This window comes from Megascapheus bottae, chromosome 8 (assembly GCF_031878675.1).
Source record: "Megascapheus bottae isolate mThoBot1 chromosome 8, mThoBot2.hap1, whole genome shotgun sequence".
NCBI classification, from domain to species: Eukaryota; Metazoa; Chordata; class Mammalia; order Rodentia; family Geomyidae; genus Megascapheus; species Megascapheus bottae.
Window position 1 is genome coordinate 43,597,187 of NC_143516.1, and position 17,915 is coordinate 43,615,101.

Genomic DNA, 17,915 nt, shown 5'->3' on the forward strand with positions numbered 1-17,915 from the left:
GGGTCATAGGGGAGTTCTATGTTTAGCCTTTTGAGGCACTGCCACACTGCTTTCCATAGTGGTTGGACGAGTTTGCACTGCCACCAACAGTGTAGTAGTGATCCCTCCTGGCCACATCCCCTCCAGCATCTGTTGTTATTTGTTTTCCTGATCCTGGCCATTCTAACTGGAGTGAGGTGGAATCTTAGAGTTGTTTTGATTTGCATTTCTTTTATGACCAGAGATGTTGAGCATTTCTTCATGTGTCTATAGGCCATTTTTGTTTCTTCTTCAGAGAAGACTCTCTTTAAGTCTTTGGCCCATTTTTAATGGGATGGTTGTTACTTTGGAGGTTAGTTTTGGAGTGATTCAATTTTTTGAGTTGTTGATATATTTTAGATATGAGGCCTTTGTCCGTTGTTTGGTTGGTGAAGATCTTCTCCCACTCTGTAGGCTTCCTAACTAATTTACTATCTATGTCCTTTGCCATACAAAAGCTCTGCAGTTTAATGCAGTCCCCCTTATCCAGCCTTTCTCTGATTTGTTGGGATACTTGGTCCTTATTAAGAAAGTTTTGACCTGTGCCAAGGTGGCCTAGTGTATCTCCTATTCCTTCTTGTAAAGTTTTCAGAGTGTCAGCTCTTACCTCGAGGTCTTTGATCCATTTGGAGTTAATTCTAGTGCAGGGTGACAAAGAAGGATCCAACTTTAGTTTTCTGCAGGTGCTTAACCAGTTCTGCCAGCACCACTTGTTGAAGAGGCTGTCTTTCTTCCATTCTATCTTTCTGGCTCCCTTGTCAAAGATTAGGTGGCCATAGGTCTCTGGTTTAATATCTGGGTCCTCAGTTCTATTCCATTGGTCTTCAGGCCTGTTCCTGTGCCAGTCCCAAGCTGTTTTGATAATTATAGCTCTGTAATAGAGTCTAAAGTTTGGAATTGAAATTCCTCCAGCGCTGTTCTTTCTGCTAAGAAGTGTTTTTGCTATATGGGGTCTTTTATTATTCCATATGAAATTTTGGATTGCCTCTTCTATTTCTTTAAAGAATGGCATTGGGATGTTGATGGGTACTGCATTGAATTTGTAGATAGCTCTTGGCAAGATTGTCATTTTCACAATGTTGATTCTTCCAATCCAGGAGCATGGGAGGTTTTTCCATTTCCTTAGATCTGCTTTAATTTCCTTTTTTAGGGTTTTAAAGTTTTCATCAAAAAGGACTTTTACATTCTTAGTTAAGCTAATTCCTAGGTACTTTATTTTCTTTGAGGCTATTGTGAAAGGAGATTCTTTCCTGATTATTGCCTCGTTCCTCTCACTGTTGGCATAAAGGAAGGCAGTTGATTTTTGAGGGTTGATTTTATAGCCTGCTACTCTTCCAAAGCTTTGAATCAGCTCAAGGAGCTTGGGAGTAGAGTCTATAGGATTCTTTAAATACAGAATCATGTCATCTGCAAAGAGGGATAGTTTTATTTCCTCTTTCCCTACTTGGATCCCCTTTATGCTTGCTTCTTGCCTTATTGCACTGGCTACGAATTCTAGTACTATGTTAAAGAGTATTGGAGAGAGTGGGCATCCTTGTCTTGTTCCTGATTTTAGAGGGAATGGCTTTAGATTTTCACCATTAAGTGTAATACTAGCAGTAGGTTTCTCATACACAGCCTTTATTACATTGAGGAATGTTCCATGGATTCCTAGTTTCTCCAGAGCTTTTAACATAAAGGGGTGTTGGATCTTGTCAAATGCCTTTTCCGCGTCTATTGAGACAATCATGTGATTTTTGTCCTTGCTCCTGTTGATGTGTTCAATTATATTAATTGATTTGCATATGTTGAACCAGCTTTGCCTCCCTGTGATGAATCCAGTTTGATCATAGTGTATAATTTTTTTATGAGTTGTTGTAGATGGTTGGCCAGTATTTTGTTGAGAAGTTTTGCATCGATGTTCATCAAAGATATAGGTCTATAGTTCTCTTTCTTTGATGAATCTCTGTCTGGTTTGGGGATCAGGGTTATACTGGCTTCATAGAATGAGTTCGGTAAGGAACCTTCATTTTCAATTTCGTTGAAGAGCTTGAGGAGTATTGGTGTGAGCTCTGCTTTGAAGACCTTATAGAATTCAGCTGTGAATCCATCTGGCCCTGGGCTTTTCTTAGGTGGAAGTTCTCTAATTGCCATTTCTATTTCAGAGCTTGAAATAGGCCTGTTGAGTTGGCTTAGTTCTTCTTGGTTCAGTGTGGGTATGTTAATATTGGCTAGGAATTCATCCATTTCATCTAGATTCTCAAATTTGTTGGCATAAAGGTTTGAGAAGTATTCCCTCATGATATTCTGGATCTTGGTAATTTCTGTCGTGATATTACCATTTTCATCTGCGATTTTGTTTATTTCTATATGCTCTCTTCTTTTTTTGGTAAGATTTGCTAAGGGCTTGTCAATTTTGTTAATTCTTTCAAAGAACCAACTCCTTGTTTTGTTGATTCTTTCTATAGTTTTTTTGGATTCCAAATCATTTAATTCTGCTTTAATTTTAATAATTTGCTTTCTTCTACTGGGATTAGGGTTGGTTTGTTGCTCTTTTTCCAGGAGCTTAAGGTGAGACATTAACTTGTTGGTTTGCAATTTTTCCAACTTGTTGTTGTAGGCACTAAGCGCTATAAATTTTCCTCTGAGTACTGCCTTTGCTGTGTCCCAAAGGAGTTGGTATTTTGTGTGCTCCTTACTGTTAAATTTCATAAACTGTTGGATTTCTGTTCTGATCTCTTCGATGACCCATTGGTGATTCAACAATGTGTTGTTCAGTCTCCATGAGTTACAGGGTTTTCGTTGGTGGAGATGTGTGTTCAGTTCCAGTTTGATGCCTTTGTGGTCTGAGAGTGTGCATGGAATAATTTCTGTGTTTCTGAATCTGTCCAGGTTTGTTTTATGGCCTACGATGTGATCTATTTTGGAAAATGTTCCATGTGCTGCTGAGAAAAACGTATATTGTGTTGTTGCTGAGTGGAATATTCTGCAGATGTCTGTTAGATCTACTTGGTCTATATAGTTTTTCAGTTCTAAGGTTTCTCTGTTGAGTTTTTGCCTTGTTGATCTGTCCATAGGTGAAAGTGGTGTGTTAAAGTCACTGACAATCACTGTATTTCGATCTATGTATGGTTTCAGTGTAAGTAAAGTTTGGAGCTCCGGGATTGGGTGTGTAAATATTTAGGATCGTTATGTCTTCCTCGAGGAAACCCCTTTAGATCCCTCTGATATGAGGATGGCAACTCCAGCCTGTTTATGGGGGCCATTAGCTTGATAGAGTTTATTCCAACCTCTCACTTTCAAAAGATGCTTGTCTTTTTGGGTAAGATGTGTCTCTTGAAGACAGCAGAACGATGGCTCTTGCTTTTTGATCCAACTAGACAGCCTATGCCGTTTAATTGGAGAATTGAGTCCATTGATATTGAGAGTTAGGATTGAGAGATATTTATTAGGTCCTACCATTTTTAAAAGCTTTTATTTGGGCCTGTGTCTTGACAGTTCTTGTGGTCCTTAGGTGGTATGCTTTTAGGTGCCACTTCTTTCCCTATATTGCATTTATTTTGGTTTTCTATGTATAGAACATCTTTCAGAATTCTCTGTAGTGTTGGTTTTGTTGCGACATATTGTTGCAGCTTTTCCCTGGAATGGAATGTTTTTATTGTTCCCCCAGTTATGAATGAGAGCTTAGCTGGGTACAGTATTCTTGGTTGGTAGTTATTTGACTTAAGGCCATGACATATATGCTTCCAGTCACTTCTTGCTTGCATGGTCTCTGCTGAGTAATCTGGGGTTATTCTGATTGGTTTTCCTTTATAGGTTACTGAACCCTTTTCCCTGGCTGCCTTTAGGATCCTTTTTTTGGTTTCTTCTGATCCAGTTCAGATTACGATGTGGCGGTGGGATGTTCTTTTCTGGTCAGGTCTGTTTGGGGTTCGAAAAGCTTCTTGTATATGGATGGGTCTGCCCTTCTGGATATTTGGGAAATTCTCTGAGATGATTCCCTGAAGTATATTTCCAATACCATTGACCTCTTTCTCCAGACCCTCCTCAATACCAATTAGCCTTGAATTAGGCTTCCTAATTGTATCTTGGACCTCCTGAAGCGCTCTCATTTTTCCTAGCTTTGGATTGACTCATTTTCTGTTCTTTCTCTATAATAACTAAATTATCTTCAGCCCCGGAAATTCTCTCCTCTACATTGTCTAACCTGCTATCAAAGCTATCTACTTTATTTTTCATCTCCCTTGCTACTAATTGCTCATTTTTGATGCCTTGCATCTCTTCTTTTAGATCATGTATGGATTTCTTTAGGTCCTTGATTTCCATTTGAGTGGTTAGCTCAGTAGCTTTATTTTCTTTGAACATTTGCTGGAGTTCGGTCACCTTTTTATTTGTGGATTCTATGAATTCATCCATCTTTCTTTGAACAGCCTTTATTATGGCCTCCTTTATGGCTTCTTCTTTTTTACTTATCACCTTGTTTATGGTTTCCTCTTGTTCAGCTATGGCTTCCTCCCTTATCTCTTTCTTTATATTTTCACATTTTTCATTAATGATGTTTATCAATTGCATTTGTACAGCACTTGGAAGACTCTCCTCTAGGTTTGCCAGTGACTGTTCCATTGGCTGTTTACATTGGGTGGGGGAGATGGGAGATGTTGTTTCTTGATTTGACATTTTTCTTGAGTTTCTTGTTCTGCCCATTTGAAAATGGGAGCAAGATTAATACTAAACACAATTATAGTTTTTCAGATATGTCCAACCAAGACCTCTGTAGCTGGCAGACTCTAGATGTTCACAAGTTTTGATTGGTGTTATCACTCTTTCTTTTTGTGCAGTTATGGACTAGTCTAATTATTCACTGATAAGCGATTTATATCCAAAACAATAATCCTCTCAATCCAATCTCTATTGTCTTTAAGTCCCTCTGAGCCTAGAGAATGATTAAACACCTAGATATACAATGTTGCTCAACAGCCATCAAGTGTAGATCCATGCAGTATAAGGGTTGAAAGAGGAGCAGAGGTCCAGAGATAGAGAAATAGAATGAGAGAGGTCAGGGGGTAAGTAGGTAGAGTATTTGAGTAAAAAGTTTGGAAAGTATTAGAATAAAACTTATGTGTTGCTGCACGACTAGCTCTTAGCCCAACCAGTGGCCTCACAGTGGACCATGGGATGGATCTGCGAGCTTCCGTCTGAGCGTGGTTGGCGGACGTTTTCCTGTGCTGCTTCCAGGGGCAGCACCAAGCCAAGGGTGTGGGGATTGAGAGTTTCAGGAGCTCTCAGCAGGACCAGCAGGAGGCCCCTCTGTTCCCAGGGGCGGGGCCCAGCTGGGGATGTGGGCTCCAAGGGCGGAACTGCACCTTTTTGGTTCTCAGAAGGGGAGCTTGGCTGCTGGTTGGCCCTTCGGCTCCCTACTGTGTTTCCACTGCTTTGTCAGAGTCTGTGACTGTGGGGGGGGCCCTCGGTGGTGTCTTGCTCAGGATTCCCAGCTGGAGGATGCCCCGCTCGAGAATTGAGGGGGGGCAGATGCTGGCTCCTATTTGCCCGCACCCCCTACCCACTGTTGTAAGGCAGGGTCCTAAAGTGCTCCACTCTCCAGATCCAGTGGCCTGTTTGAGGAGCCTGGTGGGTGGGTGGCAGCTGGGAGAGCTCCGCCTCCCCTGGTGGGGTGCTGAGTCTTAGGGTCCGCCCGCTTGTCAGTCTCCAGTCAGAGGGCTGGGGGTTGAGCCCGTTGGGCTGGTGGGAGTTGGGGCAGCCCCGCCTCTCTTGGTGGGGTGCTAGGTCTTATGGGTAGCCCTCCTGTCAATCTCCTGTCAATGGCCTGAGGGAGGGGGCTGTTGAGGGGAGGCACAGGATTCTAAATTCCTTGCCCCACTGCTCCCGCCAGTCTTTCTCGGGCGGGGTGTTGGGGTCTGAGTTAAGTTCTATTGCTTGGCACCCGCTCTGCTTTCCCGATGTGTTTGGGGATGCACTGTATTACTCACCCCTCTGCGTCCCTCTGCGGGAGCTCCACGGTGGTGGGGAGTCTTTCACTCCCCTAGGGTCTCCGCCACAGCCTGTGTTCTGCATCTGGGTTCCGCTGCTTCTGCCGTTCGCTGGCCCGGTTCTGTGCTCGTTTCTGCAGCCGTTGGGCTCCCAGCCTGTTGCCCTCCACTGCCGCCGCTTTTCGTGGGTTAGAGCCGGTGCCCGCCCCCGCTTTTCCCTCGTGGAGCCGGTGCCCGCTCAAGCCGCTGTTTGCGGCTTGGTCCGGCGCGGCTTTCCGCGGCTTTGGGCCAGAGGTGGGGGAGGGGTCCTCGCGTTCCGAATTCTTTGAGAAAGTTGGATGTGAGCTTTATATGGATTTCTTTTCCGGTTTGAGTCCTTCTCCATTGCTTTTTGAGTTTGTTGTTGTGGATTTCTTTAGATAGTTGGCTCGTGGGACTCCCTGGTTCTCTCTTTTTGTCAGAGAAAGCTAGGCAGCGTCCCTATTGTCTCAGTGCCATCTTCCTTCCTCTTAAAATATATTGTTACATTTAAGATATACATCTTAGATTACCAGAATATACTCATTTTCAGGTCAATTTCCTTAGAGAATAATAAGTATAACTTTTCCAGCATTGAAAGAAATAGAGATGTCCTGATGTACTGATGAGAATGAAAACCAAGAAAGGTAAGCTATAGGAAAAAAATATGTTCTATTTTAGAAAGCACAGAGAATACTGAATTTAACTGTAAGAAGGTAGGCTCTACTTTGGTATACTCAAATGCTATAAAAACTAGAAGATCTTTCATTTAATGTCCTTGTCAATTGCTCATGGAGCTAAACTATATGCTAAATGATAATAGCTACTATTCAAAAAGCATGAAAAAGATTATAGGATATTGTACTATCTTCTCCCACTGGCTAGGCTGGCTATTAAAATTTTACCCATCACTGAATTAAATTGCAGACCTTCTATATGGCAAAGGACATTGCTAGCAAATTAACTAGAAAGCCTACAGACTGGGAGAAGACTTCACTAACCATACAACAGACAAAGGCCTCATATCTAAAATATATCAACAACTCAAAAAATTGAATCACTCCAAAACTACCCTCCAAAGAAACAACCATCCACTTAAAAGATGGGCCAAAGACTTAAAGAGAGTATTCTCTGAAGAAGAAATAACAATGGCCTATAGACAAATGGAAAAATGCTCCACACATCTGGCCATAAAAGAAATGTAAATCAACACAACTCTAAGATTCCACCTCACTCCAGTTTGAATGACCAGGATCAAGAAATTTAATAGCAACAGATTCTGGAGGGGATGTGGCCAGGAGGGAACACTACTACACTGTTGGTGGGAGTGCAAACTCATTCAACCAGTATGGAAAGCAGTATGGCAGTTCCTCCAAAGACTAAACCTAGAGCACCCTATGACCCAGCAATTGCACTACTAGGCATTTTCCAAATTGTCCAGAAACAAGAACATACTAAATCCACTAGCACAACGATGTTCATTGCAGCACTATTTACCATTGCAAAGATATGGAACCAACCCAGATGCCCCTCAGTTGAGGAGTGGATCAACAAGATGGAACAGAATGGAATTCTATGCTGCTGTGAGAAAGAAGGATGTAGCCCCATTTGAAATGAAATGGAAAGATTTGGGAAAAAAAAACATACTAAGTGAAATAATCCAGACTCAAAGGAACATAGGCTCAATGTTTCCCTCATTCGTCATAATCAGTAAAACCTTGGGCTCTCCTAGCAGAGATTTACAAGAGAACAAAACCTAGATACATAAGGCCATCTAGTATGACACTAAATGAAAGGACCCCTAGTATACAGAAACAAAAGCCATATAATGAGTGATTGTTGTCCTTAATGTACTATGTTATCTCTCATCTCTTTTGCTGTCCCTTGGGTATCTCATATTGTTACAATATTTCACCTTCTTATCTGATGTAGTGTATTTATGTGTATTTGGTTATTTGAAATCAGATAGGAAAGGGAGGAAAATAATATGAGGGGCAGGGGTGGTGGGAGGCAAATGGGGGCCAAGACATGAGAAAGGGTATCAATGTTTATGAAGCAATGTGCCTTCTGTCTGGTGAATATAATATAACCCTCCTATTAATTACAAAAAATATGGAAAAAATTTTACCCATAACCAAATAGAAATATCTTCTACCTTAATATAGGTATATACTCCACATTTTTTATCTCTCCTTATTTATAAGTTCTGTATCACGTCTCTAAAATCAAGCACAATTTACCCTTACCTCAGGAAAGAAACACTATAAATTTTACTGATGAATAATCAGATACAGATTTAGAAAAATACTGATATTTAAACTTGAAATTGGATAATCCTTTTCTTTTCCAAGCAAAAAAAGCATATCAAGGAAGTTGCTCTGAAGCTCAAGTGGTAGAGTGCTAGCCTTCAGCATTGAACTGAGGGGCAGCAGTACCCAGACCCTAAGTTCAATCCTCACAACTGACCAAAACAAACAAAAAAAGACTAAAGATACAGCACATTCATTTACTTAAAAAATTAAATGAAAGAGTCATTATAAACATTATTTTGATATAGATATGGATTTGTAATCACATGCAATTGATATAACATCATTTTTGATGTAGGTTTTCCAGATGGTAAAACTTATAAAACTTCTATAATACTCTAATCCATATTATACTATAAAGAAAACAGTCATAAGGACATTGGCATTTATGTAATCAAGATCCAGAACTCTACATTCTTTTATATATTACCTTTATAGTCACATTCATGTCTGCCCCAACACCACCACAATTTTATATATACATCTATATTATATACATAAGTATCATATACATATCATGGGATTTAATCATTATCATATATATGCCACTTGATTTAAACATTAAACAATATATACTTTTGTCATACAGTATAGCATTCATAAGAAATTGTATCAGATATAATGAAAATAAAATAGAATGATATTCAAATTCTTCTGGCAATAATATACTCCAATTAATGGTGAAAAAATTTCCTGCTATTGAATTTCTGATGTAACATCACCTGTCAGATTATGTCTAGCAAACATACATTGTGAAGTTAAAGGAAAAATGGAAAATGAAACTTAATAAAAAGAGAATAGGCAAAAACTTATCATGAACTCATACCTGCCAAATTTCTGCTTTTTTTTTGAGAATTAGATTAGTTCAATGATTCCCTTTTGAAAACATTGGCTTAAAACTGTGCATATCACAGAAGAAGGAAAAAGCTTTCCACTCATTTGACAACAGTGGAACATTACTTGTAAAATCAATTTTGTTGGATTGCTATTGAAAACCTATTTTGCAAAGCAGTCTTACACTTGGACAACCTGGAGCAAAGCTAACTAACTATATTTGTAACTATGGTAGACTAAAAAGAGGAAATAGATACCAGATGGCAAGAAAAGGACAGTTATCAATAACCCAGCAAGAAAGAACTTGCCCACATCAATTATATCAACCCAACCAGTAGGAATAGGAATAATTACATCAATTTGTATGCATCTACTGCTCCCAAGTATATGAAAGTTTAAATAAAATATCCATCTATCAGCAGGCTTCTTGCAATATACATGATTTACCATTCTTTTAAACACCTCAGCCAAGAAAAAAGGTTCCTTATACATTAAAAATGAGATCCCAATTAGTGTCTACTAATTTGGCCATGTAAGGCCTGCCAGAAAAGCACCTGGCACCACAGTTTACTGTAATCTCAAGACAGAAGATCAAGGTGTGAACACTCAATGTGTTCTTGAAAATCTGTGCCTGGTTTGATTATTACTGTGCCACTACTTACCTGAAAACAAGTTTTCTTTCATTTAATATCCTAGTGTGCTTATTGTCAATGTCAATTTCACAATGGGAAGAGGTTCAAAAGAGTCCAAGGACTGGGTTTTCTGGAATTAAGCTAAAAGTCACTTTTATGGGGACCTCTTGGCATCTGTTGGTAGCTATATGATCCATCTGTTGTGTTAGTGATGCTCATCTTAGGCCTTTTTGATGTAGCCTCACCATCTATTCAACTTTTTAGAATACACTTCAATCTGGTTAGTTGTGGTATCTTTAATGTCCACTTAATTAAACAGAGAAGAGGAAAATGGGAACTGTCAGAAATGAGAAACATGAGATTGGAAATAGAAGCAAACCATGTAATTTCTGTTATGGTATCTCCAAATAACGTCAACATCTTTCAGAAGCCACACCAAAAAAAGTGGAGGACTCCACTTATTTCAATATACAGACTTTTATATCTCTTATCATACTACGTCATCGTCTAAACTTAACAATGTTAAATATAAATTGTAGTAGATAAGCCAAATAGTTAAGGAAGTTTCTAATAACTCCAACAAAGGAACGAGATTATCACAGAGGTGCCTTCTTTTCCAAGTAAGATGGAAGAAAAGCTTGTTGTTATTTCTTATAGACAAGAAGAATGTAGGTTGTAACAAATCATACCTTAGAAGAAAAATTGTTAAGGATTGTTGCTAATAAAAGAGAAAATGAAATATCTTTAGAGAACACAGTACAAAAATTAGAGTTCAAAAATGATCCTTTGTATTTATGCTATGTTTGTAACTTGTAAATGAAAGATATTCTATTACTGTTAAATAGATCTATTCATTTGTAGTTATGAAATTTTGTGCTTGTTAATACAAACTTTGGGAATATTCTTAGTCCTCAATCTGTTTAATATATGTTAAAATAAAAAATATATGTAGCTTAAAAATCCCTCAATTAATAAACCTGCCATGATTACTTCTTGAGAAAGCATTATTTTATTAAAATTATGTGCTAGAACACAAGAATATTTTACCAGCAAAATATATCAGCAGACTATATATATAAGTATGAATTTAGTTATATAATTTTTATGTATGTATATATGAACGATCACATCATTTTTATGAAACATATATATTATATTGTAATCATTTATTTTTGTACACTGAATTCAAAACAAAGATGACTTAAACCCTCAATATTTTCTAAAACTACTAGTAACAATTTGTTTTTAACAAATGACACATTCCGAAGGAGAAATTGTCTCTTGTTTTTCCCTCCATACCCTAGAGTTCCTTTCATTTATTCTCATCCTGTATACCCTTATGTACCTAGGTTTTGAGCTATTATAATGCTCTGCTAGAGAGTCCCAGATGTGTACTAATTACAACAAATGAGGGAGACCATTGAGCCTATGTTCCTTTGGGTCTGGCTTACTTCAGGTAATATGAATTTTTCCAAGTGTTTCCATTTTCAGAATGCATACCATAGTCCTTGAAAAGTCGATGAGGGGACCAGGGGAACATGGTAAACAAAGGAAGAGAGAAAGGCATGGGAAATGAAGTCATAATATTCAATGTATATCCCACAAACAAATAAATTGAGGGGAGCAATTAAGTTGGAAGAAAACGGGCAGAATGATGAAAGATGACTTCAATCAAGATGTTTTGAATTCATAAGCTGATTTGCTGAATAACTCCTTTGAACAATTAGTCAATGATAATAAAAACATAATTTAAAATTAAAAAGGAAAGAAGATATGGAACCAATCCATATGCTCCTCAGTAGATGATTGGATCAACAAGATGTGGTGCTTATACAAAATGGAATTCTCTACTGCAATCAGAAAGATCGACATCGCCCCATTCTTCTTTACATACATAGTAAAGACAGTACTGTTTTATGTATGAAATGTATATACTTCTATATAAATCACTAATATTACAAAAAGTTAGTTAATGACTTTTTGAATCTGATATAAAAATGAAATAGTAAATGGAGCCTAAGAATTCCGCAAGTTTCCTTTTTTTCTGCAGTCTTTGTGAACTTCCCTAGATTTGGCTCAAAATTCACTTGGCTTTGAATGCTTGCAACAAACAATTTGAAGAGAGGTAGCACTTGTGAGAATATGTGTGTAGTATTTTAAATGTTTCTGGAAACTTTGTACAGTGTTTTCCCTGCTTTCCTCACTTCCTTTCTTCTTTGTTTCCCTTAAGAAAACCTCAGGCACTGTATTCTAGAATAAATTGTTGTGAATGTTATGTTAGAAAAGAAAAGATGCTCTGAGGCACAGATCAGGAGCTTATTGTATATTCTGTAAGGTCAGAAATGTCTCCCCTGAGGAAGTTTTAAAAGAATTTCATGAATACTAATTAAAAGGGGCAGGGCTGCCAAATATAGACCAGAGAAATTTCTAGGTTTTGAGTAGAGAATAAAGACACAAAGTCTATCTCTCTGTCTGTCAGTCTGTCTGTCTGTCTGACTGTTTGTCTATCTATCTTCCTGTACTTCTGCGTGTCCTCTATTGATAAATACACATATCTTAACTCTGCACACTAAAAACTATGCAGAACCTCTAAGACTTCTTTGCAATTTTCTGGACATATACCCACACTATCATAAAAAGTGGCTGAAAGAAGTTGAGAAAGTTATTGGAAGATATTTCAAAAAGATACAGTATATGTTCAATTTTCCAAAGAGAAATAGATGTTTTTCTTCCCCTCATCTTAGTTAAATAAACTATATTTCAAAGAAACATCGAAGCAACCAAGACACGTATCTCTGGAACTTAAAAGATATACAACATAAGTTTCCCATAAAACAAAAAAGAAAGTTTTGGAGTATTATCTTGAAATGGCAGAGTGATAAAACAATCCCAAGTTAAGATCAGTACAAGCATTTATGAGTATTTTTCTAGTTCAAATTCAGACTCAAAGAAAGAAAGATGATTACCAGCAATTTTATATGATAAGGATGAGCCTCTTTGTAGAGGGATGACTTCATCAGAATGATTAATTTTTAAGAGAGCCAATAGCCAAGAACTGAGGGGAGGGAATCTATGACTTGATTGATTTACACACAAGGTGAGGATCTCTAAAGAATGTTATCTAAAATAAAGATTAGTATTTTAAAATATAAGTGTCATCTTCAAAAACCACATACCACTATTTTCTTTCTCCTCTACTCCAAAGTAGTAATAAACAGAAACTAAACAGAAAATGAGTTGAAGAGGAACAGAATAAATAGAGATTCACTGTTCTTGATACTAATTTTTGCTACTTTTCACAGTGAAAAAAGAAACCTTCAAAGAAAACATACAACAGCCTTAAAATCTAGGAGTGATTATTTATTCAGAAATGTTGATATGCTCTAGAGACTGAGGGTACCACCAAGTTTCGCCTTGTATTTTCTTAACAAGATCTGCTGCAAAACAACCCTATTGCCACCTGTAAACACTTGGATTCACTAAAGATCATGTAACTGTGTAAATTATTCTCTTTGGTCCATAGTGCTATTTTATATTGACTATCAGCATACAATGTCATTTTATTTTATTTCATTTTACTTTTTGCCACTCCTGGGGCCTGAACTCTCTAATCTTTTACTTTCCAAATTTTATAGTGTTTTGAAAATATGTTTAGATTGTTTTTATTCTTTCTAATGTTCATTTAAATTCACTTATATGATAATCAGCATGTGATATTTTTATTGTAAATTCATTTTTAAAGGCTCTATAGGACTATTTAATTTTCTGTTGATTGCCAAGTAAGCTTACTATAATTTTATTTGTTTTAAAACATGCAAATATATTCATGAAGTTTCTAATTGTGCAGGGACAGTAGTCTGTTGAATACTGGTATTAGCTGAACAATAGTTTAAAATGAAGTTTCCTATAGATTTTTCATAGAGGAATAATAATAATAATATCTTAGTAGAAATATAATTATTCAAAATCCACGTAAAGAATAAAAAATCCATAGATGTAACTATGAACAGATAAATTTCTGATACTTTAAATAATAATGGAAACATTCATTATCATAGAAACTATAAGAAAACATATTCAGTTGACAGAAATGATACACAGAGTCAACAAAATGAGAGACAAAGAGGCCGGGAGTTTGGCCTAGTGGTAGAGTGCTTGCCTAGCATGCATGAAGACCGGAGTTCGATTCCTCGGTACCACATACATAGAAAAAAGCCGGAAGTGGTGCTGAGGCTCAAGTGGTAGAGCTCTGGCCTTGAGAAAGTCCAAGGACAGTGCTCAGGCCCTGAGCTCAAGCCCAGGACTGGCAAAAAAAAAAAAAAAAAAAAAAAGATGAGAGACAAAATCAGTCTATTAAGAATTGGTACTAAATGTACTAGGGAAACCATTAGTGAATACCATTTTCCTAGAATGTTGAGTGAGAAATACTAATGTGTGTGATGAAATGGAAAAATTATGGGAGAGTATGCTCTTAAAACACCCACTTAATCACAAAGGAGAATGAAGAGAGCAAGTCTGTCTCTTTATATTCACACATTTGAAGTGGATGTGTTTTCAGTAGAAACAACTAAATTTAAGCTGAGTTCTTTGAAGGCAGATGCAATAAGTTACACACACTCAGCAACTTTCATCTATTTAAATCCATTGCAAGAGGTCTTATTCTAGAAGAATAAGTTACCAAAAAGATACTGTTCTTCTGCTTTCAATGTCATTGTTCTATTCCTTATTCATTGAATTCTAGAATCTTGCTGCATTTGTATTTCACCTCACATCAGCAATTGGATTCCATTTGCAGTAAATTGCTAGCAGCTGTGGAGGTGGATTATGTCACAAACGAAAAGTATTGCTAATAAAGCAGAACTAGGAAAATGTAGGATGAATCTGAGGCTAGATTCTGTAGACAAGAATGCTTATAAGCATACATTTACTAAAATATATATAAATTGCATTATTGGTATTTTATTATATAAGTAAAATTCTAGACATTTTAGTTCAATGCCTAATATATACATCTATATATAAGCATATATATAATGTAGTATATGTACATATATGTAAATTCATACATGTGACTTAAATCCATGTTCTTATGTGTGTGCTAACATATCTGTGAACCTATATGTGTGATTGTGCACATATTATGCAATAACTGTGTATACCAGTAACCTGTTGATGTGCCTTTTACTATTTACATACAATGTATTCATGTGTGTACATTACATATATTCATAGATGTACATACTTCGCCTGTGCATGTTTCTTGTGAGTACATACATATATATTCATGCTTGCTTTTATAAATTAAGATATTGATCTTATCAGGGAATTAATATGAGTACATAAAATAAACAGTAATCAATATTTAATTTATGAAATGACCATGAACAAATCAAGTTTTTAGTGAACAACATTACCTCATATGAGGGCTATGAACATTAATAAGTTCATGTTTTAAAATAGCTGAAGAAGATGAAGAACAGATTCAGAACATAAAAAGAGCTCAACAAATTTAAAACCAAAAGATCAGCTCAATTAATAACTGGGCAAACTAAGCAGACATTTCTCCAAAGACAAAATACAAGTGTCTAATAATCACATACACAGACATTCAAAATCCGTTGTTACAATATTTTGCCTTGTTATCTAATATATTTTATATATGATTAATTGGTTATTTGAAATAGGATAGGGAAGGGGGGAAGTCAAGATGAGTGGGCGGAGGGGGAGAAGGAAATGGGGACCATAACATGAGAAAGGATATCAATATTTGTGAAGTAATGTACCTTCTATCTGGTGAATATAATGTAAGCCTTCTATTAATTACAATAAAAATATATGAAAAAATATCTAGCCATAAAAGAAATGAAAGTAAAATAATAATATGTTTCTATCTCAGCCCAATCAACATAGCCCAATCAACCAAGAAAGTAAACAACAAAAACGGTGAGAATGCAGCATAAAAGGAATAATCAATACGACTAGTAGAAATGCATGAAGTAGTGCAGTTACTATGGAAATTAAGATGAAGAATCCTAAAGGAGCTAAACATAGAATTCCTATCTAACCTGACTGCAACGACATTTGGCATGTATTCAAACAAGTATAAATCACCAAACAAGACAGATAACTGAACACTCATGCTTATAGCAGTGCTAATTACAATGGCCATAAAATAGAACAAGCCTAGATATCTAACAACCAGTAACTGGATGATGAAAATGAGCTGAAGATATTAACTGGTGTATTATTCAGAATGAAATTGTTACTCGTAGGAAAATGGACAAGTATGAATAAATAAATATCTGATTTTTCTCAGATGAGAAAGAAAAAATAACATTGTAGCCCATTTTATGACTTCTAATACATAAACTTTCCAATAGACTATGTGATAAATTACTTGCACATTTTTCCAATTCAAATAAAGAATAAGTTAGCAGCTACACAAATGACTGATATGCCAAGTAAAGTAATTGATTCAACAGAAAAATGAGTAGGGCAGAATTAGTTATCAAAACCTCTGGATATGGATCTGTGGATCAACTGGTGCAGCACCATCCCTGAGCAAGAGAGCTGAGGGAACGTATCCTGTTCCTGAGATCAAGGCCCAGTTCCTGAACACACACACACACACACACACACACACACACACACACACACACACCATGAAAATTGCAACCCATGGCACGTGCCTATAATCCTAGATACCCCAGGGGGTTGAGATCTGAGTTCTGAAGACCACATTTTAAGGCTATTATTTTTAATTTATTATCAGAAAGCTGGAAGTGCATGAGCAAAAACAAACAAACAAAAAACCTCAGGGACTATGTGTTGGCATTGAGTTCAAGTAAAAGAACTGGCAAGAAGAAAGATAAAATGAGAGAAAGAAAAGGAAGGAAGGAAGGAAGGAAGGAAGGAAGGAAGGAAGGAAGGAAGGAAGGAAGGATAGCTATAACAAAGCTCTCTGTAAAATGAGATTCTTGTGTTAAATAGTACATGTTAGGTAAATAATAAAGTGTGTGTATGTATGTGCATGACCCCATAGATGTGTGTGCCAGTCCTGGGTCTTGAACTCAGGGCCTGGGTGTGGTATCTGAACATTTTTTGCCCAAAGATAGTGCTCTACTCCTTGAGCCACAGCTCTGCTTCTGGCTTTTTGGTGGATAATTGGACACAAGCCTTCACAAAATTTTCTGCCTTCCTTTGCTGGCTTATAACCACAGATTACAGATCTGATAATGTTTATTTCAGTATTTTAGTCCAATGTACTAGTGCATAAATGGAACATTAACTACCATACCAAATTTAATTTAATAAAATATATGAAAGGAATGTAAAAAATGAAGCATTAGTACCAATTTCCATAATTCATAGAATTTAGTGCTCTAGGCAAAAATATAAAGCAGGATTAAACACATTGGTTCCTGTTACTTAATGAGTTTGTCCTTTATATGGTCCTTGATGAACATATAATTAAAAGATATTTCAAATTAGAATAATTAAAAATAGACAATATATATCTTCTGCAATGCCATAAAGTTCCCTCTAATTTAAAAAATAACATGAAATATGTTACTACTAGACCTGTTGGCAAGAAAGCTGTTTTCCTAATTCATATGTTTACTTTCAAATCTTGTCATGTACATGATGAGAAAAGGTAGAGCTACCTTAATCTAGAAAAACATCTCTAAACTCAGCAGACTCAGTACTAAAATGTCAACGTTGTAGTAACTTTTCCTTTTGCATTTCTTCTCCTTTGAAGCAAGTGTAAATGCTTTGGGGCTTAGCAATTTCTATTACTCATGATAGTACTTCCTCTGCTTCATTCTGAGGTCCATTCTTTTTACTTTAAGTGAATTAGAAAACTACGGAATCCCACCAATGTACCAGGGGCAAAATTAAGTCAGGTTTCAGAAAAACTCTGCCAAGATGTGGGATATGGTGAGTCCTGTGCTAAACTCTGCCCCTAGCCTGGGATCAAGGTACCAGAGAAAACTGCCAAATAAGTACTTTCTGCAAATTTAGAGAACTATGTCTCAGGGTAGATTCTGCTGGTAGATACCTATGTTATAAAAGATCACAAGAGAAAGAAATGTTACTGTGCCTGGAAGGGAATTTTCCTCAAATCGTTAGACTTAGAA